This window comes from Heterodontus francisci, chromosome 9 (genome assembly GCF_036365525.1).
Source record: "Heterodontus francisci isolate sHetFra1 chromosome 9, sHetFra1.hap1, whole genome shotgun sequence".
In the NCBI taxonomy this organism is placed as follows: Eukaryota; Metazoa; Chordata; class Chondrichthyes; order Heterodontiformes; family Heterodontidae; genus Heterodontus; species Heterodontus francisci.
Window position 1 is genome coordinate 26,016,453 of NC_090379.1, and position 23,072 is coordinate 26,039,524.

General features: G+C 42.0%; 1 long non-coding RNA gene across 1 annotated transcript in view; it reads left to right on the forward strand.

Moving 5' to 3' along the window:
• Positions 1-18,578, forward strand: part of LOC137373438 (uncharacterized) — a 36,138-nt gene extending 17,560 nt beyond the window's left edge. Inside the window, exons 3-4 of the long non-coding RNA XR_010975629.1 lie at positions 1,541-1,651; positions 17,296-18,578. This is a non-coding gene — a long non-coding RNA (uncharacterized lncRNA). The remainder of the gene's footprint in view (positions 1-1,540; positions 1,652-17,295) is intronic.
• The last annotated feature ends 4,494 nt before the right edge of the window (positions 18,579-23,072 follow it).

Sequence of the window (23,072 nt, forward strand, 5' to 3'; positions counted from 1 at the left end):
GGGAATTTTAAGTGCCCATGGCGGGAGAGAGGGGCATGGCAAGAAGAGGTTAAAATTTCAAAAGTCTGAAATTCGATCCTAACTCGCCTCCAATGCATTGGGTTTTAACAGAGGTGTGATAGGAGTGTCTGACAAGGCTGGCATTTATTGCTCATCCATGGTTGCCCTGTTAGGGCAACTTGCAACTTTGCAAGTGGTTTGATACAATTGAGTGACTTGCTAGGCTACTTCAGAGGGCCCCTGCTCACCTCTCCCAATCTCTGCTCATGCTACACTCAATTGTGATCCAATTTTGGAACTGGGCCTGAAATAGGCGTTAGGTCATGGTTTTTCATAGGCAATGAGAATAACGCTTGTTTCAGGTGGGAAACTGAGTGGATTATAGAGCACCCTAAACAACATGACATGAGCCTCATAATCAACGCGTGCATGCCAGATGCTGTTTTGAACCCTTCAGTAACTGTTTTGTGCCTGAGGCGGCACAATCCCGCTTTTCAGCCCTGGTCTTTACTTAACACCACCCTATGCAGCACAGCTAAGGCAATAACCCAGTGGAATGGAATATTGAACCCTCAAAGCTCCTTGCCACAATACCACAGTACAGAGCTCCAGCACAGCACTCACCAACCATCCTTGAATACAGCTTCTTCCTTATCCTTTTGCTTGTACATGCAACAATAGCATTTCAAGGCATAGACGGAAACTCTATTGAAAGGGTTAAAGGAACTGGGTTCCTCACTGTCTGTTAGACCATGCACCTGCTGCAAAAGGAAAGGAGCTGAGATAAGAATCTTTATCCTCTGCTCACCCCACATTCAAACTTTTAACAAGCATTTGCAAATTGTGCAGAAAAAGTCACTACTGGCTGCCAACTGGCATGTGTGAACCATCTCATTTTAGTTGAAGTGCAAACTCTAGGTATTCCAGCTAAGAACAAATAACATGAGAGAACTTTCTTTGTGAGATGAACATACCCAAGTGTACCAATTCCTTTAACTTTATATTAGATGTAAGCTGGTTTTACTTAATTATTTCTATGTGAAGTGCAAGGACTGTTACACCAGATCATTCATGAGTGATGGATCAATGCAAATGAAGATCCAGTTGAGAGCTGGAATCTGGCATCCAGTATAGGCTGTGACTTCAGCCTGAGGTTCACAGCCCATGATGCATTGTAAGTTGCGTAAATGGCAGCAAGAAGTTACAAAGGGACAAAGAAAGAATAAGTGAGTGGACAAAACTCTGGCTGATGAAATTCAAATGGTGGATGTGGTGGGGGGGGAGGTGGATGGTGGGAGTATGAGGTCATACACTTTGGATCCAAGAAAGACAAATCAAAACAGAATGTTTTCTTACTGGCAATAGTCCAGGAGCTGTGCAGGAGCAAAGATGTGTAGGTGTCCAAGTACACAATTCACTAAAATCTATCACACAGGTATAAAAAGTAATCAAAGAGCCTAAAAGTTAATGAAGTACTAAGGCTCTGTACAACTGAAGCATCACATCTTTACTTTTGCATTCCAAACCTCTTGTGTTTCAGACATATCGAGCCTTGGTCAGACCCCATCTGTGTTCAGTTTCGACACTGTATCTCAGGAAGGATAAATTGGCCTTGGAGAGAGTACAGTACAGATTCAGTAGAAGATTAAAGGTTTGCATTCTGTGGACAAAACTTGACTTCTTTTCCCTGTGGTTAGAAGGTGATCTATTTGAGGTGATTAAAATGATAAAGGGATTGGATAGCTAGATATGGAGAAGCTATTTCCTCTGGTGGCAGAATTCAGAACAAGGGGGGAACAATCTTAATGCCATTCAGGAGTGATATTAGGAAGCTTTTTTTGACATGAAGGGTAGTGGAAATCAAGAATTCTCCCCCGCCCATCCCACTCCCACCCCCACAATTCTGTGGATGCTGAGTCAATTGAAATATCCAAGACTGAGAGTGATATATTTTTTATTAGTCATCAATGTCAAGGACTATGGATCAAAGGCAGGTAAATGGATTTGAGGTAAAGATCAGCCATTATATAACTGAATGGCAGAATAGATCTAAGGGGCTGAATGGCCGACTATACTTTTGGGGGTGAAATAGCTCTTGGGCGGAAGCAAAAATGGGCAATAGTAAATTGGCAGCTGGCTTTACACCCTTCCTGACTTTTTCTTCCATCAGACAACAGGCTATCGATTTGCTATTCCCTGTTTTGCAGTAGCGCCCAAAACCCATATCATCCCTTCTTAATGCACAAGCTCATTATGTCATTGGGTTGTACTGTGCCAAATCTTTCCATCCATTCCCAGAATAGAACTTCACTGAAAACCCAAGTGTTGTATTCATGTTATTATTCATTCTTGATGAGGATCAGTGATATATTTTCAAGGTTTTTTCTTCACACGTAAATAAACTTTCCCTCCACGTTTAAAATGAATAGTGATTGTACAAAGGCAGTGTGCGATAGACTAAGTTTTTCATTAGGAATTTCAAATGGCTCTTTCTTGATCAGTTGTGATTACTTTGCTGAACTGGTGTCCATGATTTGGGTGTTCATGCAGAATATTAGTTCATTAATGACATAACCTTCACTGCTGGAGTCCATCACATCTCAGTGGTGGTTTGTCTCTGGACATTCATGGTGTAGGAAACATTTTGCTTTCAGTCCATAGACTTTACATCAGAAAGTTAAAAATATTTATTCGATGTACATCACCATTGAACAGAACGTCAGTGAGCTGACATTGATTATCTTATTTACTGTCACCGTGAACTAAGATTAAACTGACTAAAGCTGCGACTATGTATCATTTAATAATTTATCTAACTCACTCACATACATAACTATCTTCATAACAGCCCTGAATCTGTTAACAGACCAAGGTTGCTGATAGTTATACATGCCCATCAAGCGAGCATTAAGTTGGATCACCAGGAAAGGTAATTGACGATTTAATGTAAATATATCTCCTAAAGTGTTCAAAAAGTAAAAACTGAAAGATATCTTTGTGGTGTTGATATGAAAAACATTGTTACAGTGTACAGAATGCATGAGAGGGGAGTTTTTCAATGAACAAATTTAAATTGAAAGTTTGTTTTACTGAGTTTGACTTTTAAGCCTTTTATTTCGGTAAGAAAGAAAAACTTGTAATTATATAGTCCCTCTCATGACCTCAGGATATCCCAAAGCACTTTACAGCCAATGAAGTACTTTTTAAAGTTTTGTCGCTGTTAAAATGTTTATCTTTAAAGTGTGTGTTAAAACAGCCCCTCCACTCCACTGGAGGGTGATAGATTCAACACCACGACAGTAAGCTTTGTCATGGGGAGATTCATGTCTAACTAATTTGATTGAATTTTTTGAGGTGGTAACTAGATGTGTAGATGAGGGTAAAGGAGTTGATGTAGTCTACATGGACTTCAGTAAGGCTTTTGATAATGTCCCGCATGGAAGATTGGTTAAGAAGGTAAGAGGCCATGGGATCCAGGGCAATTTGGCAAATTGGATCCAAAACTGGCTAAGTGTCAGAAGCAGAGGGTGATGGTTGAGGGTTGTTTTTGCGAGTGGAAGCCTGTAACCAATGGTGTACCGCAGGGATTGGTTCTGGGACCCTTGCTGTTTGTAGTGTACAGTAATGATTTAGACGTGAACACAGGAGGTATGATCAGTAAGTTCGCAGATGACATGAAAATTGGTGCTGTCGTAAATAGTGAAGAGGAAAGCCTTAGATTACAGGACAATATAGATGGGCTGGTAAGATGGGCGAAGTAGTGGCAAATGGAATTTAATCCTGAGAAGTGTGAGGTGATGCATTTTGGGAGGACTAACAAGGCAAGGGAATATACAATGGGTGGTAAGAACCTAGGAAGTACAGAAGGTCAGAGAGACCTTGGTGTACTTGTCCATAGATCACAGAAGGCAGCAGCACCGATGGATATGGTGGCTAGGAAGGCATATGGGATACTTGCCTTTATTAGCCGAGGCATAGAAAATAAGAGCAGGGAGGTTATGATGGAGCTGTATAAAATGCTAGTTAGGCCACAGCTGGAGTACTGTGTACAGTTCTTGGCACCACACTATAGGAAGGATGTGATTGCACTGGAGAGGGTACTGAGGAGATTCACCAGGATGTTGCCTGAGCTGGAGCATTTCAGCTATGAAGAGAGACTGAAAAGTCTAGGGTTGTTTTCCATAGAGCAGAGAAGGCTGAGGGGGGACCTGATTGAGGTATACAAAATTATGAGGGGCATTGATAGGTTAGATAGGAAGAAACATTTTCCCTTAGCGGAGGGGTCAATAACCAGGCAGCATAGATTTAAGGTAAGGGGCAGGAGGTTTAGAGGGGATTTGAGGAAAATGTTTTCAACCCAGAGGGTGGTTGGAATCTGGAATGCACTGCCTGAAGGGGTTGTAGAGGCAGGAACCCTCACAACCTTTAAGAAGTATTTAGATGACCACTTGAAATGCCATAGCATACAAGGCCAAGTGCTGGAAAATGGGATTGGAATAGGTAGGTGCTTGGTAGCCAGCACGGACACGATGGGCCAAAGGGGCTGTTTCTGTGCTGTATAACTCTATGACTCTATGACATAGATAAGCTCGGGATGTCAAGAATGGCTGTAAGGTTATTTGGGTACTTTATACAGCAGGTGTACACAGGTGGAATAATAACTGGGTGCATCTGGAGGCAAGAGTATTGAGAGCAAACACCTCGTGGTTGGGGAGACTACGAAATGTTTGGAGGATTTGTACTAGACATTTCAATGGTTGGAGCTAAGGCCCACCTGTACATGCTCAAGCAGCCCTGGCTCAACGACTGACAGTCAACTCTGACCTCCAATGGCTGTACACAAGAATCAGAGTTCCAGGTGATGATTGTGTCTGGAAAAATGTCACAGGCAGGAGAAGGCGTATGTGGCATTTGCTGCTTGTGTTCCATGCAGGCTTTAGAAAACTACTCTAAAAACTTGAGATGCCACTGTTTTGCCAAAACAATGAACATTGGGTTGAAATACTAGCAGTCTTGTGGTGCTACAGGATGACCTGTGGAGGACTGATTATTAATCTCTTTAATGTTACTGAGGATGCACTCTGGCACTCAACTAATTCAAGAGTTTGGACTTACTGAGGCCAGCAGCAAAAACAAAATAGCTTCTCTGAAGCATGCCAAACAGGTCTACAATATTCCATCACTAGACTTTGTAGAATTCTTAGTTTAAAATGTTTTTGCCACTTGCTTTCCTGATAAATCACAGACCGTGGCTGTGCAATTCTTGATACTTGCTTCCAGGAAGCACTATCCTGCACTGGGCGTGCCAAAATGCAAAGTCTCCCCTGAATCCTTCAAGCCATACTAAGAAAGCCTTACATTTATATAGTGCCGTTCATATCCCTAGAACATTTCAAGGCACTTCGATGCTAATGTACTACTTCTTGAAGTAGAGTCACAGTTGTTTTACAGGAACGTTGGATAACTATTTGCATCAGCGCAAGAGTCAGGGAGGCAAGGAGAAAGAGGGACAGTTAGATTGGCTTGCAATTGCTGTTTCCAATCAGTTATAATAGACCTGATTGTAAATAGAGGTGCGAGCACAACTTGGGGATCAAGGGTCAATGGACAAGTTCATGCAGCCAAGCCAGAGTGAGGCCCAGGCCATTTTAATTCCCAGGCCACGTCACCATATCCTGTGCCTAACTCCCACCGAAACTGTTGGGAAAGATGAGGAGGCTGGCGTACAAGAGCAGGATTTCGGGCACTGGAGGCCACCATTGGGATCTTGTGGGAATGGTGCCTGGTGCTAAGGTAAGTCATCATTTGGGGGGAGTGGGAATGTCATGAGGCAATCACGAGTAAAGAAGGGGAAGAATCCTGGGGTAAGGTAGGCTTAAAATTTCCTTGTCAGGCCTGGAAGAGCACTTCTGCTCTGTCTGAGTCAAAAGGGAACCATTAAAAAATTTAAGATTGCCTTGCTGAATTTTCTGGCCTTAGAATCACCTGCCACCACCTTTCCCTGGCACTCTTAACACTCAGTGAGAGTTGCATAGTTTGGGTGCCAAAATCACAATGGCACCTGAATGATGTCAGCAGACCCCAGCTTCTGAATATTGGTGAGAGCCTCACACACTTCCCGAAACCCAAGAGTTAAAATAGTGGCCTGCAGCACCAATGTGGAAGGCAGTAGGCTAACTGCATTCTAAACGTCCCTGCACCTGGGTCTCACTGAACTAGGGGGCGCGATGGGTGTTAAAATTGATGCTGATGAACTGAATAGCCTCCTCTGCAGTGTCATAAATGTAATTGTTCTGAGGTTCAAAGTGTAGCGAGCCAGGGGAATGAATATCAATCCAATCAACATGCACAACTATACTCTGGGCAGGGTGCCTTTCAAGCTACAGAATCTTAGTCTTAAAATGTACATTGCACGGAAGTAGGCCTCAAACCTGTTCAGCCATTCAATTAGATCATGGCTGATGCATATTAGTTCCATGTAGTCACTTTTATTCCATATCCCTAATGATGACACAAATCAATCAAACTCAGTTTAAAACTTTTTAATTGATCCAGCTGCAACAGCTTTTTGGGAGGGAGAGAATTCTAGATTTTCTCTACTCTTTGTGTGAAGAAGTGCTCCCTGACATCACCCCTGAACAGCCTAGCTCTAATTTTCAGGTTATGCGCCCGTGTTCTGGTTTCTCTCATCAGAGGGAATAGTTTCTCACTACCTACCCTATCAACTCCTTTAATCACCTTGCACACACCTCAGTTAGATCATCCTTTAATCTTCGATACTCAAGCCTGGTCAACAAGCAGGAATTCTGGCAGAAGAAAGTAGTATTTGATAATGAGATTCCCCCACCCTGTGCAGAATAGGAAAAAATAATTTCTAGCTGGACAATGAGAGGAGTTTACTTCTGTTCTGAAAAAAAAACAATCAACCTATGATTATAGACATGGTCAGTGCGCACAGATAAGACAGGGAAAATTTCACTGCTGAGTATATGTTAGCATTTCCCTGCATTAATTCTTGCCAGCCTGCACCCTCCTGTGGCTCCAATGCATTAGTTGCCCAGTGTCTACACCACTAGGAATGAGAGAAGGTATCTCCTGCGACCTATGCAACAGGGGTCGAATCAATCCTTCGGGGCTTAACGAAACTCCAAAACCCTCTGTGGGGGTAAGATACTAACAGTGGCTGTAATTTACTCTGTAATCTTTGCAGCATTTATAATCTGGCATTAAAGATTAATTTTGCAGAGGAATTTACAGCAATATTTATGCAGCTGAAATCCATTGGCCGGGAGAGGATTTCGTTGACATGAACCTGTTCCATATGAGCCTGCTTATCAATTAAGTACATAAAGTGCATGGAGAAAATCTTACCCCATGGTTAATTGGGGACAAGCACAGTTGTAACGGAGACACAGACACAGACACACACACCCAAGCAAAATCTGCCTTTAATCGTAACGCGAGCAGTGCAATGACTGTCCTGCACCATCATTTTATGTAAAGAAATTCTTGGAGTGGAGATCCAGTCGTGTTATTGCCAAGGTACTGCAGATTTCTATTATCGCATGTGTTAGCTTTTGATGCTATTAGCCTTTACTGTAAAGCTGTATGAAGCATGCCATTCAGCAAATGCGAATTTAGTCAAAAAAATTCAGTCAGTACAAGGCAATGTATCCTTACCACCAGTTAAAGACTTAAATCATTATTATTCAAACAGACTTTGTAAACTGAATGAGCCATTGTTTTTGAGTGTATTAAATATATCAGTGGCACAATTCATTTTGTTGCCATCATCTTATAACAATAAACCAGTAAGAATAAGAGCTTGATATAGGGAGGGATGGCAATCCTTTTGTGAATACTCTGAAATGTAGAAGTAACTTTTTTCTTTAACGCACTGGACCGTGAAGCAGGCATGTGTCAATTAATGTAGCGTCTCACGTTTCTGATTAGATTTTCTGTGTGTTGCACATTAAGATTAGGCTGCTCGGATTGTTATTTGCATGAAATCGTATCAATCTGTCACCTGTAGAGGAGTCCAATAAACTAGTCCCATTGGTGCTCATTGCGAAGGGTTTCTTAAAGGTTAGCTGCAGTATGTTCGCTGGTAATAGAAGAGGAATCGTACAGAGCACAATCGTATTTCGATTGCGATGGTCACAAAGAGAAACAAAATAAAGCACTTGCTCTAATCAGATGTCTTTGAATCAGATATTGTAGGGCTAAAACTCTCCTTAATGACAGGCTTGAGATTTGGGCCAGGACTTAACCTGGGACAGAAAACAAGATGATCCCATAGGATTGCATCATGGCTAACAACACCATTCCTTCTCTTTCCTGTCTTTTCTGCCCATTTCTCCCCTTAAGGCACTGACCTATGGAGTTATGCTGCTCTATGGGTGCCAGCCACCTTTCTCCGAGGGCCTTTTAATGTGGAAGCAAGCATAGTGAAGCTCAAGCACTGCTCGATCCTGAAGAACAAATTACAATGGAGCTTGCTCCAGTCTACACCTAGAGTTTACACATATGTACCTTCTAGTACGAAGCATTGGACAGTGACCAGGAGCAGGATTCCTCACTGATCACTCCCTTTTCTAGGGCAGAGGGGTTTTTTTTTTAATTCATTGTTGAGATATGGGCATCTCTAGCAAGATTAGCATTTATTGCCCAGACCTACATTATAACAGTGACTACAATTCAAAAGTACTTAAAGTGCTTTGAAATGTTCAGTGGTCATGAAAAGCGCTATATAAATGCAAGTCTTTTCTTTATCCTAGTTGCGCTGGTAGTTTGATAGAACTGAGTGACTTGCCAAGTAGTCAAGAGTCAACTACATTGGTACGGGACTGGAGTCACATTTAGGCCAGACCAGGTTCAGGACGGTAAGTTTCCTTCCTTAAAGGACATTAATGAAATGGTTGGGTTTTTCGGATAATCTGACAGTTTCATGGTCATGCCAGCATTTTATTTCAAATTTTTTTAAGTGAATTCAAATTCTCAAATTGCTATGGTAGGAGTTGAACTCACGTTCTTTGGTTATTAGTTAAGGCCTCAGTGGCGCAGTGGTTAGCACCGCAGCCTCACAGCTCCAGGGACCCGGGTTCGATTCTGGGTACTGCCTGTTCGGAGTTTGCAAGTTCTCCCCGTGTCTGCGTGGGTTTTCGCCGGGTGCTCCGGTTTCCTCCCACATCCAAAGACTTGCAGGTGATAGGTAAATTGGCCGTTGTAAATTGCCCCTAGTGTAGGGAGGTGATAGGGAATATGGGATTACTGTAGGGTTAGTATAAATGGGTGGTTGTTGGTCGGCACAGACTCAGTGGGCCGAAGGGCCTGTTTCAGTGCTGTATCTCTAAAATAAAAAAATAAAAATAAATTACTGATCCAGTAACAACCACTACAGTACAATACCTATAAAACTATGATTGATTAGCATCAGATTTAGTGTGGAAAACGTAGTTAGTCCACTCTGGTACAAGCATATTGTGGTGAAAATTCTTCCATGATGGGAGTAACGAGAAATTGGCATATACATGTGATAGGCTACAGAAACTTGGTGACTTTTGATAACGCCAGGATAAACCACATTCTAAACTAGGCGATTTCAATTAGTGACTGCTGAGCTACCCAGTACAAAGCACAAATTGGAAATCAGCAGTTGGAATTAGGAAATTATTAAGAGGGGGTTTCAGAAGGTTAGAAGGTTATAGTACAGGTTAGCTAATGGAAATTTAGGTGGAGTTTTAACAAGCCATTCTACAAATCTACATTCTACAATGAAGTACCTGGTGGGAGTAATCTTTAGGTCCCCAAACAGTAGTTCCGCAGTGGGGAACAGTATAAACCAGGAAATACTGGGGGCTTGTAAGAAAGGTACGGCAATAATCATGGGTGATTTTAATATGCATATAGACTGGATTAATCAAATTGGCAAGGGTAGCCTTGAGGGAGAGTTCATTGAATGTATTAGAGATTGTTTTTGGAGCAATATGTTGTGGAACCAACCAGGGAGCAGGCTATTCTAGATTTTGTATTATGTAATGAGGAAGGATTAATTAATGATCTCATAGTTAAGGATCCTCTAGGGAAGAGTGATCATAGCATGCTAGAATTTCAAATTCAGTTTGAGGGCAAGAAACTGGAGTCCCACACTAGCGTTCTGTAGTTAAACAAAGGTAATTACATAGGCATGAGGACAGATCTGGCCCTAGTGGACTGGGCAGGAAGACTAAAAGGTAGGACAGTTGATGAGCAGTGGCAGATGTTTAAAGACATATTCAATTCCTCCCAACTAAAATATATTCCAGAGAGGAAGAAAGATTGTAAGAGGGGGAAAAAAGATCCATGGCTAAGCAAGGAAGTTAAGGATAACATAAAGACAAAAACTAAGGCATACCATATTGCAAAGGCCAGTGGCAGGCTGGAAGATTGGGAAACTTTTAAAGATCAACAAAGGGTTAATAAAAAAGTAATAAAAAGAGCAAGGGTAAATTATGAAAGAAAACTAGCGCAAAATATAAAAGCGGATAGCAAAAGCTTCTCTAAGTATATAAAAGGGAAGAGAGTAGCTAAAGTGAATGTTGGTCCCTTGGAGGATATGACTGGGGAGTTAATAGTGGGGAACACAGAAATGGCGGAGACACTAAATCAGTATTTTGCCTCAGTTTTCACGGTGGAGGACACCAGTACCATCCCAATAGTAACAAGTAATTCAGAGGTTATAGGAAGGGAGGAACCTAGAACAATCATCATCATTAGGGAAAAAGTACAGAGCAAACTATTGGGATTGAAGGCAGACAAGTCCCCAGGACCTGATGGCCTACATCCTAGGGTCTTAAAGGAAGTGGCAGCGGAGATAATTGATCCATTGGTTATAATATTCCAGAATTCCCTGGATGCAGGAAAGGTTCCAGTGTATTGGAAAAATGCTAGTATAACGACCTTATTCAAAAAAGGAGGGAGGCAAAAAGTAGGAAACTATAGGCCAGTTAGTTTAACATCTGTCATTAGGAAATTGTTAGAATCCATTATTAAGGAAGTAATAACAGGATATTTAGAAAGTCAAAACGCAATCCATCAGAGTCAGCATGGTTTTATGAAGGGTAAATCGTGTTTGACTAATTTGCTAGAGTTCTTCGAAGATGTAACAAGCAAAGTGGATAATGGGGATCCTGTAGATGTAGTACATCTGGACTTCCAGCAGGCATTTGATAAGGTGCCGCACAAAAGGTTAGGGGCAATTGCACATGGGGTTAGGGGCAATTTATTATCTTGGATGGAGGATTGGCTAACCAACAGAAAACAGAGAGTCGGGATAAATGGGTCCTTTTCTGGTTGGCAAGATGTAACTAGTGGGGTGCCACAGGGTTCGATCCTCGGGCCCCAATTATTTACCAACCTGTATTAATGACTTAGATGCAGAGATAGAAGGTACTATAGCCAAATTTGCAGATGACACCAAAATAGGTGGGATAGTAAGTTGCAATAAAGAAATAAGAAATTTACAAATGGATATGGATAGGTTAGGTGAATGGGCCAAAATTTGGCAGATGGAGTTTAACGTGGATAAGTGTGAGGTTATCCATTTTGATTGGAAGAATAGAAAGGCAAATTATTATCTAAATGGAGAGAAACTTCAAAGTACTTCGGCGCAGAGGGATCTGGGTGTCCTCGTGCATGAATCGCAGAAAACTAGTATGCAGGTGCAGCAGGTAATAAGGAAGGCAAATAAGGAAGGCTATTGCTAAAGGAATAGAGTATAAAAGTAGGGAAGTGTTGCTGCAACTGTACAAGGCATTTTTGAGACCGCACCTGGAGTATTATGTACAGTTTTGGTTCCCTTACTTGAGGAGGGATGTAGTTGCATTGGAGGCAGTTCAGAGGAGGTTCACTAGATTGATTCCAGAGATGAGGGGTTTGTCTTATGAAGAGAGAATGAGCAGTTTAGGCCTTTAGTCTCTAGAGTTTAGAAGAATGAGAGGAGATCTAATTGAGGTATGTAAGAAGATTAAGGGGATTGACAAAGTAGATGTAGAGAGGGTGTTTCCTCTTGTGGGACAATCTAGAATGAGAGGTCATAGTTTTTGGAAAAGGGGTAGCAGATTTAAAACAGAGATGAGGAGAAATTACTTTTCTCAAAGGGTCGTGAGTCTGTGGAATTCACTATCCCAAAGTACGGTGGATGCCGGAACATTGAGTAAATTTAAGGAGGAGATAGGTAGATTTTTAATTAGTATTGGGTTGAAGGGTTATGGAGAACAAGCAGGAAAGTGGAGTTGAGGCCGAGATGAGATCAGCCATGATCGTATTGAATGGCGGAGCAGGCTCGAGGAGCTGAATTGCCCAATCCTGCTCCTAGTTCTTATGTTCTTATGTAAATCTGTGCTCCCAGTAGGAAGCCATATTCCCAGTGAGTCAGAAAATCCAGGTCACAATGTTGTCCTATCCTCAGCCCATACATGCTCCTGAGATTGTGAAATTACAGTACATGATTCTGGTGAACAGCTGAAGATAAGCCAGTCTCGTACATTTAACACATGTAGTATAAAAAGTGATAATGCACTCACATGTCCTTTAGGGAAGGAAATCTGCTGTCCTTACCTGGTCTGGCCTACATGTGAGTCCAGACCCACAGCAATGTGGTTGACTCTTACATGCCCTCTGAAATGGCCTAGCAAGCCACAGAGTTAGGGCAATTAGGGATGGGCAATAAATGCTGGCCTGGCCAGCGACGCCCACATCCCATGAATGAATGTTAAAAAACATGGTCAGGTCTGCTGCATAAACTGTGAAAATAAAGTTCATTTATAATGTCATCTGGCCCTGCTCAATGGGATGACTGCCTCACGTCACATGTACAGAATATCATTCAGTAATTCATTATCTAAAATATCCTAGTAAACTCGTCACAAAAGCTGCATATTTTGAGTCTCCACTTCATAAAATATATAATCTATGAACTGCTGCATCGCACTTCCTGAAATTATCTGCCATCAATGTTATTATGACAATTGAAAATACAGCTAACTCTTGTTTATGACTTACACTGAAATATAAAACTTGCTTTGCATGCAAATTTCACTATTCTCCATACAATAAATAATAATATCAGGTACCGTTCAGTTAACACAAGACAATAATACAATGTCACATTGTGGAACATGAATGTTACAGCAAGGACATTGTTGGTCGCAGTTTATCAAATTATCTGTACCCCTTGATTGGAGTGATGTCTTGCAATTCATTGAGTGGCACCCAGTAACCTCTTTGTAATTGCTCGCAGATATGCATTGTCTCCTATACAATACTCCTGTCTATATTACAGTGACACTAGGAGATAAATAATTAGAGAGGGTGGGGGATGGGATTTGAGAAGGGGTAGAAAACGTTGCAATAAGATGTGACCATAAAACAAATTAGAGATTACAAACTCCATTGAATGGGTTGAAACTGTGGCTCTTTTAGAAACGGAACAAAAAATGGCAGCAAACTGCAGACCCATATGTAGAGGGAAGGAATAGAAATCAGGACTGAGCAGATTTAGGTGTTTACTTGTAAATAAAAGTAATGTAGAACGTTTGCTGATGAATCATTCAAGACCTTCTGTATTTACTGAGCTGTAATAGCATTCATCATTCTTGCTAGAGTCAAGCATGTTGAGTAGCCTTTCATCTCCCTTTGAACGAACACTAATACCCTCTCCTTCTACCAGCTTCTCCATCGAGCAGACTTCCACTTAATCAATCTAACGGCACCATTATCCGACACAAATGAGTGCAAAAAAAACCCCACAGACTCAGTCTTTTTTTTTCTCTCTTCTTCTGCTTCTTCATCTCCCCTAATTGTTTTCACCTCTGAGGGATTAGTTTGGCCAGAGAGAGACGTCTCCAGCTCTGGGCCTTTTTGACATGTATTGCAAGGCTACAAGTGAGCAAGCAGGGGCTGAGTTCTGACAAATTTGCATCTCTTTGAATGTGACGCTTGAGAAGCCGAGCCGTTAGATTAAATTTTGCCTGCTGGAAAATGAGCAAGCCGCTATCGTAAGTCTACTGGGAAGATCTTTATTCAGATTCTTGTTAGACTTGTTTATCAAGCTGACAGACTAGTCTTCTATGAGATAAAGGGCTTCTCCATCACTGGCCCTGACAGTGGTAAGACATGCAGGGAAATGAAAGAAGCAGGGAAAATATTATTAATAGATGCTGAGTTGATTTTCTTCTATTGCACGTCAAGAAGGAGCTGAGGCTTGATTGCAGCCTATGAAGTTCTGTCCAAAAAGAAGCTATTTTTCATTAAGTGATAGAAGGTCTTTCATGTTCTTGCTGAGTAGCTGAGATAAGTAATGCAGTCCTTTTTTTTTAAAGCCCACTGATTTCCTATCAGTAAAGTACTGAAAGGTGGGACACGTCTTTCCTTCTCCAAGCTGCGGTAACCCCTTTTCCAATAATTTATTTTCCCATTCTAGGTCAGTCTTGTATATTGAAAAAAAAACAGCCTGCTATTTTGCTCATCTCTTGGCATGTATGCAGGCTGATTTCAAAGTCAGACTGTCTGTAAATACATTACTGAGATAAAATGCTGGTAGCGAGTATAAGAAAAATGATTTAATAAATTTCAGAGAGAAATATCAACAGCGACCAATGTACTTTTACTAATCTCAGTCAGAGAAAGAAAAGCTTGAATTCTCATTGAAGATTAATGCATCATTACTGGATATGTACCAGTAGTATGTGTAATTTTAATCAAAATGTGCTGGGGTTATAATACTGTTTCTTAGTGTTAGTCTTAAGTGTGAATTACAGGACATTTAGCAGTGCAAGAACATTGGACACTATTGCTAGTTATAAAACAGTACAAATACTAAGCTCCAAAGCAATGCAGATATAAAGTATAATATTACAAATTATAAATTAGTACAGGTACAATGCACAATATTACCAGCTTAAACCATATGCTACCAGGTACAAAGCAGTGCAGGTACTTTATTTAATATTACTAGGTATGATGCATTGCGAGGACTGTATGTAATGTTAGAATTATAAAATGATGCAGCACAGAATTTGGCCATTTGGCCAATCATGTCTGTGCCAGCTTTTCAGCTATCCAATTAGTTCCACTCCCCTGCTCTTTTCCCTAAGCCCTGCAAATCTTTCCTCTTCAAGTATTCATCCAATTCGCTTTTGAAATGTATTATCGAATCTGCTTGCACCACCCTTTCAGGCAGCGCCTTCCAGATCGTAAAAATGCTTTTCCTCATGTCACCTCTGGTTCTTTTGCCAATTACATTAAATCTCTGTCTGGTTACTGACCCTTCTGCCACTGGAAATAGTTTATACTTATTTACTCTATCAAAACCCTTTAAATTTTGAACCCCTCTATCAAATCTCCCTTTAATCTTCTCTACTCTAAGGAAAACAGACCCAGTTTCTCTAGTCTTGGATGATCAGAGTTTACAGAGTGTAGACTATGGCCAGAAGTGTATTTGATAATATCTGGAGGTGACAAAGGGTTGGATAGGCATATCAGCAGCAGATGGGTTGAAGCAGGTGTGGAGGTGGGCGATGTTGCAGAGATGAAAGTAGTCAGTCTTTATGACGGGGAAGATATGCTTAGCTTAGAAGCTTAGCTCGGGGGCAAACAGGACACCAAGGTTACAAACTATCTGACTCAAACTGAGGCAATGGAGGAGAGGTGTTGGAGGAGGATGGTGTGGTTGACTATGTCATAGGTTTCTGAGCAGTCAAGGAGGATGAGGAATGATAGCCTACCACAGTCATGCTGCCAGTCTCTGGAATTCTCTTCTTAAATTCCTCTGCCATGCTACTTACCCACCTTCAAAAGCCACCTCAAGACCTACATCTTCAAACACGCCTTTGGCCACCTTCTCTACCTCGTTGCCCAATTCCTGCTCGATGCCTGATACCCTGATCGAAAGATTTAGGACATTCTGATACATTAACAGACACTGATTAAGTGCAAGCTGTTATTGATAAGTTACTATCAGGGCAAAAATACTTTTAAAATTCAAAATCTTCCAGAGATACTTTGAAGTTAACACTGCTGTCACAAAAATAGTTTTCCTTCTACTTCTGAGGAAAAAATCTGTCAGAGAGATAAAAAGCCACCATTAAACAACTCACTCCTTAAAGGGACAAATTACACCTGATCAGTCCCCTCATTGTTATTAAATTTGCTGTGAGAATTTTGGAGATGTTCCCTTAAACCTCATGCAGAAGATGAAAAGCAGAATTCCTTTGGGACAAGCATTTCTTTTCATCATTATAGGAAATGTTATAACCATAAAATGCTCCATTTACTGATAATGCACCATTTTTACCTATTTTGCATAAATGCACTTTTAACAAATTGTCCAAGCTGCAAAGAGGAATGTGAGTCACACTTTCTCTACAATTGTTTTGTCTAGGGAATTCAACCTGCCATGATGTGAATGCAAACGCTTTGACTGAAGCTGTAAAAGTTACTTTGTGAAGGCGAGTTCCACCCTAATTACAGTCAACTTATTCTCAGTGCCATTGACTAACTGATTGATTAATCATGCCTGCTAAAACACTATGGGGTTGATGTTAACCCTGGGTGGGTTTGGGTGGGCAGGAGTATGGTGAGCGTGAAATGCTTTTGCTGCAGAAAGTTTCAGGCCTGGAGCATTTTAACACTGAGCTGTGGCAGAAAGGGAAACCTGCACACTTTGGACAGAATTTTAGGTCCCTCTCAGAAGCGGGCTGGGAGGTACGGGAGGCGTAACAACGGGTGGGATGGCGAGAGAGTGCCAAGCTTGTCACCCACCTGCCTCCATTGGTATTTTACCAATGGTGGGAGAGATGGTGAGTGGCCTGCCCTTAGGCTAATTGAGGTCCTTCTGACAAAAGGTCATAGAGCAGAAATGTTAACACTGTTTCTCTCTCCACAGATGCTGCCAGACCTGCTGCGTATTTCCAGCACTTTCAGTTTTTATTTCAGATTTCCAGCATCCGCAGTGTTTTGCTTTTATTTTAGTGTTCCTGTTTAGTTATTCAGATGGATGGTAATGATCCGTGTCAGTTTTCTAAGAAGAGCAGGGAATTCTGCTCGTATCTTGACCAATATTCCTCCCCTACACAATTCGACCAAAAACAAATGCATCCTCATTGCTGTTTATAGGACTTTGCTGGCATGGAATGGTGCACTATACTCCAAAAAAAGGTTAATTGATTGTCTGAAGTGCTTTGAAATATGTTGACATAATAAGGTGCCAAACAAATGCAAATTTATTATTATTGTTGTTTATTATTGTCTCATCAGGTAAGCATAAAAAAAGCATCAAACAGGAAAAACTCTTGTTATCTTGTGGCCCATCAAGCCATAAAGGACCATTTGCAATTTATACCATCATTCAACCTCTGCTACTTCTTTAATCTTTCATTCCTGGAGACTTCAGAACAATCCTGGAGGGTTGGAAATCCTACTGACCCTGCGTCTCTAACAGGGCTGGATTCTTAGAGAAAAGGGCAATGGTGTTCTCACTTCCCCACATGCAACAACACAGGAGACTTTGCAGCCCATCGGAGAGCATCTGAAAATCAACCTACTGAAACAAACAATGCATGAGTGACAGGAAGCCTTGGACAAGGCACACCTGACCTTCTGGTTGGGAGTATCGCAGAGAAGCACTTCATCTAATAGGCCATCATTATGGCCATTACATTTCATGAAATAGAGATACCATAGAGCCGTTTACAAGTAGTGTGTAGAAGCAGGGAGGGAGTGCCGTTTTTCTTGCCCAAATGGCTGTGAATTCATTTATATTCACTTGTACTTTACTATCTTATCCCTTATCTACCGATATAAGCAGGACGAACAGCAAACCCAACAACTTCTCCAAACAAAGCCAATTAAGGGTTAACCCTATTATTGGGTCATATCACTTCTGGGCCGACTTGAAGACGCAAAGCTGGCAGATTGGCTGATCTCTAATACATGAAACTGACACTTTCCATCACTGAGGGAGATAGAGACACTGCAGGTGTGCGAGGCTGAACTCGCACATTGCCCCAGTGGAGAAATAACACTATGATAATTCATGCTAACATCTCACAGCACAGGTTGACTCAAGGAGGTTTTTTTTTTGCTGGCGAGCATCTCATGCTGTTTTCCCTGATTCCTGCTTCCTCGTTAACCTGAGCCTGGTCAATGCAACATCTGCAGGATCTGTACTATTAGCTTACACAGATTGAGGTGCCAGCCTAGGGATTTGGGGGCCAATAACATATGCAGATTGGGCCACGGAGCAGCAAGGTAACTCGGCAGTAAGGAGACAGGAAAGAAAGTGCTCTCGCATTTAGCTCCAGCCTACTACCTTCTGTTTGAATTCGATTAGATGACAGAGCTATAAAGTCACAGGGTGGGGAGTTCTGTGTCATTACATTTCATGGCTCCTGTTTAAGGCCATTTGATTACAATATGGAAGCACTTACAAGCAGCCGTTTGCAGATGTGTAAGGGAGCCCGCTGGCATTACTCTAAAATTGATTTGCTTAATATGGAGCAAAACATTAACGTTTTCAGTGCTGAAATACCTTTTGTATTTGTTGGGGGTGGGGGGAGAAATAAATGTGATGGTAGTTATTTTTAACAATCTGTAAGGGATTTTCCTGGAATCTACAGTGGGAAAATAATATTGCAGGTCCTGTCACGTGCTCCAAGGTACATTTTGTTCCTTTGTGCTGTGCTTTGCATCACTGCTTTCAATTCTAATTGTGAATAGAAGACCTCTGTAAATATACCTTTTTTAAACTACAAAATGACTGCTTGGATCATGAGTAAAAGTATTTTAAATTTCACATTATATGTGTCAGACATACCATTGAAGAAATCAACTTCAATGGAGGTCAGATGATGATTGTAAACTGCTAAAACGCATTTACGTCATCTCTTGATTGAATAGTTATCTTGTTAGCCATAGCATGGTAGCTGTTATCTTCTGTGTGTGCACATGGTGACTGTTGCATAGAACAATAAAATAAGCTCTATGCCTGCCAAATGTATTTTCATTGTGCAGCGTATGGTTTCACATTGTCCAAACTTTCTGTTTTTCATTGGTCATATTAGACTCAGGGATGGTGCCAGAGGACTGGAGAATTGCAAACATTGCACCCGTGTTCAAAAAAGGGTAGTTATAAAGATAAGCCCAGCAACTACAGGCCAGGCAGTTTCACTTCAGTGGTGGGAAAACTTCTAGGAAAAATAATTTGAGACAAAATCAATAGTCACATGGAGAAATACGAGTTAATTAAGGAAAATCATGCTTAACTAACTTGCTGGAGTTTTTTGAGGAGGTAATAGGGAGGGACGATGAGGGCACTGCTGTTGATGTGGTGTACATGGACTTTCAAAAGGTGTTTGATACAGTGCCACACAACAGACGTGTGAGCAAACTGGTAGTTCATAGAATAAAAGGGACAGTAGCCACATGGATACAAAATTGGTTGAGTGACAGGAAACAAAGAGTAGTGGTTAATGGATGTTTTTCTGGCTGGAGGATGGTTTGTAGTGGAGTTCCCCAGGGATCAGTGTTGGGACCCTTGCTTTTCCTGATGTATGCTAATGACCTAGACCTTGGTGTACAGGGCACAATTTCAAAGTTTGCAGATGATGTGTAACTTGGAAGCATTGTGAACTGTTAGCAGGATAGTGTAGAACTTCAAAAGGACATAGACAAGTTGGTGGAATGGGCAGACAGGTGGTAGATGAAGTTCAATGCAAAGAAATGCAAAGTGATTCAATTTGGTAGGAAGAACATGGAAAGACAATATAGAGTAAACGGTACAATTCTAAAGTGGGTGCAGGAGCAGAGGTACCTCGATGGATATGTGCATAAGTCATAGAAGGTGGCAGGACAGGTTGGGAGACTGGTTAATAAAGCATACAGTATCCTGGGCTTTATTAACAGGGGTATAGAGTACAAGAGCAAGGGAGTTGTGTTGAACTTGTATAAGACACTAGTTTGGCCTCAGCTGGAGTATTGCATCCAGTTCTGGGCGCCGCACTTTAGGCACATGAGGGCATTGGAGAGAGTACAGAAAAGATTCACGAGAATGGTTCCAGGGATGAGGAGTTACAGTGATGAAGATAGATTGGAAAAGTTAGGACTGCTTTCCTTGGAGAAGAGAAGGCTGTGAGGTGATTTGATAGAGGTATTCAAAATCATGAAGGGTCTGGACAGAGCAGATAGAGAGAAACTCTTCCCATTCTTGAAAGGATTGAGAATGAGAGGGCACAGATTTAAAGTATTTGGTAAGAGAAGCAAAAGTGACATGAGGAAAATCTTTTTCACTCAGCGAGTGGTTAAGTCTGGAATGTGCTGCCTGAGTCCGTGGTGGAGGCAGGTTCAATTGAAGCATTCAAAAGGGAATTAGCCAGTTATGTGAAAAGGAAGAATGTGCCAGGTTATGGGGAGAAGGCAGGGGAATAGAACTGAGGGAATTGCTCTTTCAGAGAGCCAGTGCAGACACGATGGGCTGAATGGCCTCCTTCTGCAGAGTAATGATTCTGTGATTCTGTGGGTACAAATCATGGAGTCAAGGGCACATACATAAAGTTTACATCCATGTTCCTATTAATTTGCACACTTTACGTTGCTGATACTAAAAGGTCTTGTTAATGAAAATTTGCAGGGCTTCAGAGAAGGAACGTTTGGACAGTCTTTCAAAAGCACAATGGGCCAAATGGCCTCCTGATGTACTGTACAATGCTCTAAAAAATCAATGCTAAAAGCAACCTTTTCCAAATCTCCAATCCACAAAATTCAACAAACCAACAAGATAGAAAGGTAAGCATGAATAGGTCTGAGTTGCCTGGGCTTTAAGGAGCAGATTGCTAGTGCTCAAGGGCTGAATGTGGCTCTAGGTTGGACACCCTTGGATTAATGTACACCAAGCAACATGCTGATGTCTTTCATCTCTGTGCATAGTATTATTTAAGCAATTGCTGCTGTTTGTAATGTACAGTATATTCTTTCATAATTCTTTGTGGTTTATTGCTCGCTAACACAAAAGTCCGAGTGTATCAGGCCTGTGTCCTCAGTACCTTGCTCTACGGCAGCGAGGCCTGGACAACGTATGCCAGCCAAGAGCGACGTCTCAATTCATTCCATCTTCGCTGCCTTCGGAGAATACTTGGCATCAGGTGGCAGGACTATATCTCCAACACAGAAGTCCTTGAAGCGGCCAACACCCCCAGCTTATACACACTACTGAGTCAGCGGCGCTTGAGATGGCTCGGCCATGTGAGCCGCATGGAAGATGGCAGGATCCCCAAAGACACATTGTACAGCGAGCTCGCCACTGGTATCAGACCCACCGGCCGTCCATGTCTCCGTTATAAAGACGTCTGCAAACGCGACATGAAATCGTGTGACATTGATCACAAGTCGTGGGAGTCAGTTGCCAGCATTCGCCAGAGCTGGCGGGCAGCCATAAAGACAGGGCTAAATTGTGGCGAGTCGAAGAGACTTAGTAGTTGGCAGGAAAAAAGACAGGCGCAAGGGGAGAGCCAACTGTGCAACAGCCCCAACAAACAAATTTCTCTGCAGCACCTGTGGAAGAGCCTGTCACTCCAGAATTGGCCTTTATAGCCACTCCAGGCGCTGCTTCACAAACCACTGACCACCTCCAGGCGCGTATCCATTGTCTCTCGAGATAAGGAGGCCCAAAAGAACTTGCTTATATATAGGTAATGGCCGTTGTAAAGAAGTCTGTGTGCGGCTCTGTGAACTTTGACCCAGATTAGAACAAATGTGACATTAATTAATTCAGATTAGGGTTGCCAACCCTCCAGTATTACCCTGGAGATTCTAAAAGAGGGAATAGAGGTTTTTTTTTATACCATGTTTGGGCAGCTGAAATCTGTTGTATACAATTCCTGTGCCACCTGGGAAGTTCATGCTGCTTCATGTGACTTAGGTGTGTAGGAAGTGTCTCCACCTGTTTGAGCTCAAGCTCAGGATTTCCAAGCTTGTGGGGCAGCTGGAGTCACATGGAGCATCAGGGAGCAGGACAGTTTCCTACATCATATGGTGCAGGAGGTGACCACCAACAGGCAGAGAGAGTTCAGGATATTAGATGGGTGACTATCCAGAACAGTAGGAAGAGGCAGGAGGTGCAGGAGTCTTCGGGATGTGTGCTACTCTAAAACCAGTAATCAGTATTGGTGACTGCTGGCAGTGACGATACCTTTAAGGAATGCCATCCAGACCATGGCACCAATAGGCAAGGGACTGTACAGGAGGGAACATCAAAGCATAGAATGCAGCCATTATAGGAGATTCCATAGTTAGGGGGAACAGACAGGCGTTTTTCTAACTGTCATCATTATTCCCGCATGGTATGTTACCTCTCTGGTGCCAGGGTAAAGGACATTATGGAGAGGGTGCAGAATATTCTGCAGGGGGAAAGGAGTGAGCCAGAAGTTGTGGTACACGTTGGTAAAAATGACACAGAAAGGGCACGTATTGAGGTCCTGCAGTTAGATTTTCAGGAGCTAGGGAGGAAGTTAAAAAATAGGACCTCAAAGCTAGTAATCTCTGGATTACTCCCAGTGCCAGACGCTAGCGAGAGTAGAAATAGGAAGATAGGAAGGATCAATGCATGGCTTGAGGCATGGTGCAGGAAGGAGGGCTTCAGATTCTTGGGGCATTGGGACCAGTTCTGAGGCAGGAAACACCTATTAAAAAGGGATGGTTTGTACCTCAAAAGGACCCGAACGATGTCCTCTCAGAGAGATTCAATAGTATGGTTGGGGAGGGTTTAAACTGAATTGGCAAGGGGATAGGCACCAGCATATAGAAATAGAAAAGAGGCTTGTTTAATGGAGAAGGAAAGAGAAGTACGAGAAGGACGTAGTACCATATTAGGAGCAGACCAAGAAGGACTACAAGGAATACAAAGACAGGTTTAGAATGCACGTATGTAAATGCACAAAGTATGGTGAATAAGGTTGGTGAGCTACAAGCACAAATAGCCATGTGAGAATATGATATATTGGCAATGATGGAAATGTGGCTTAAAAATGGTGAGGCCTGGG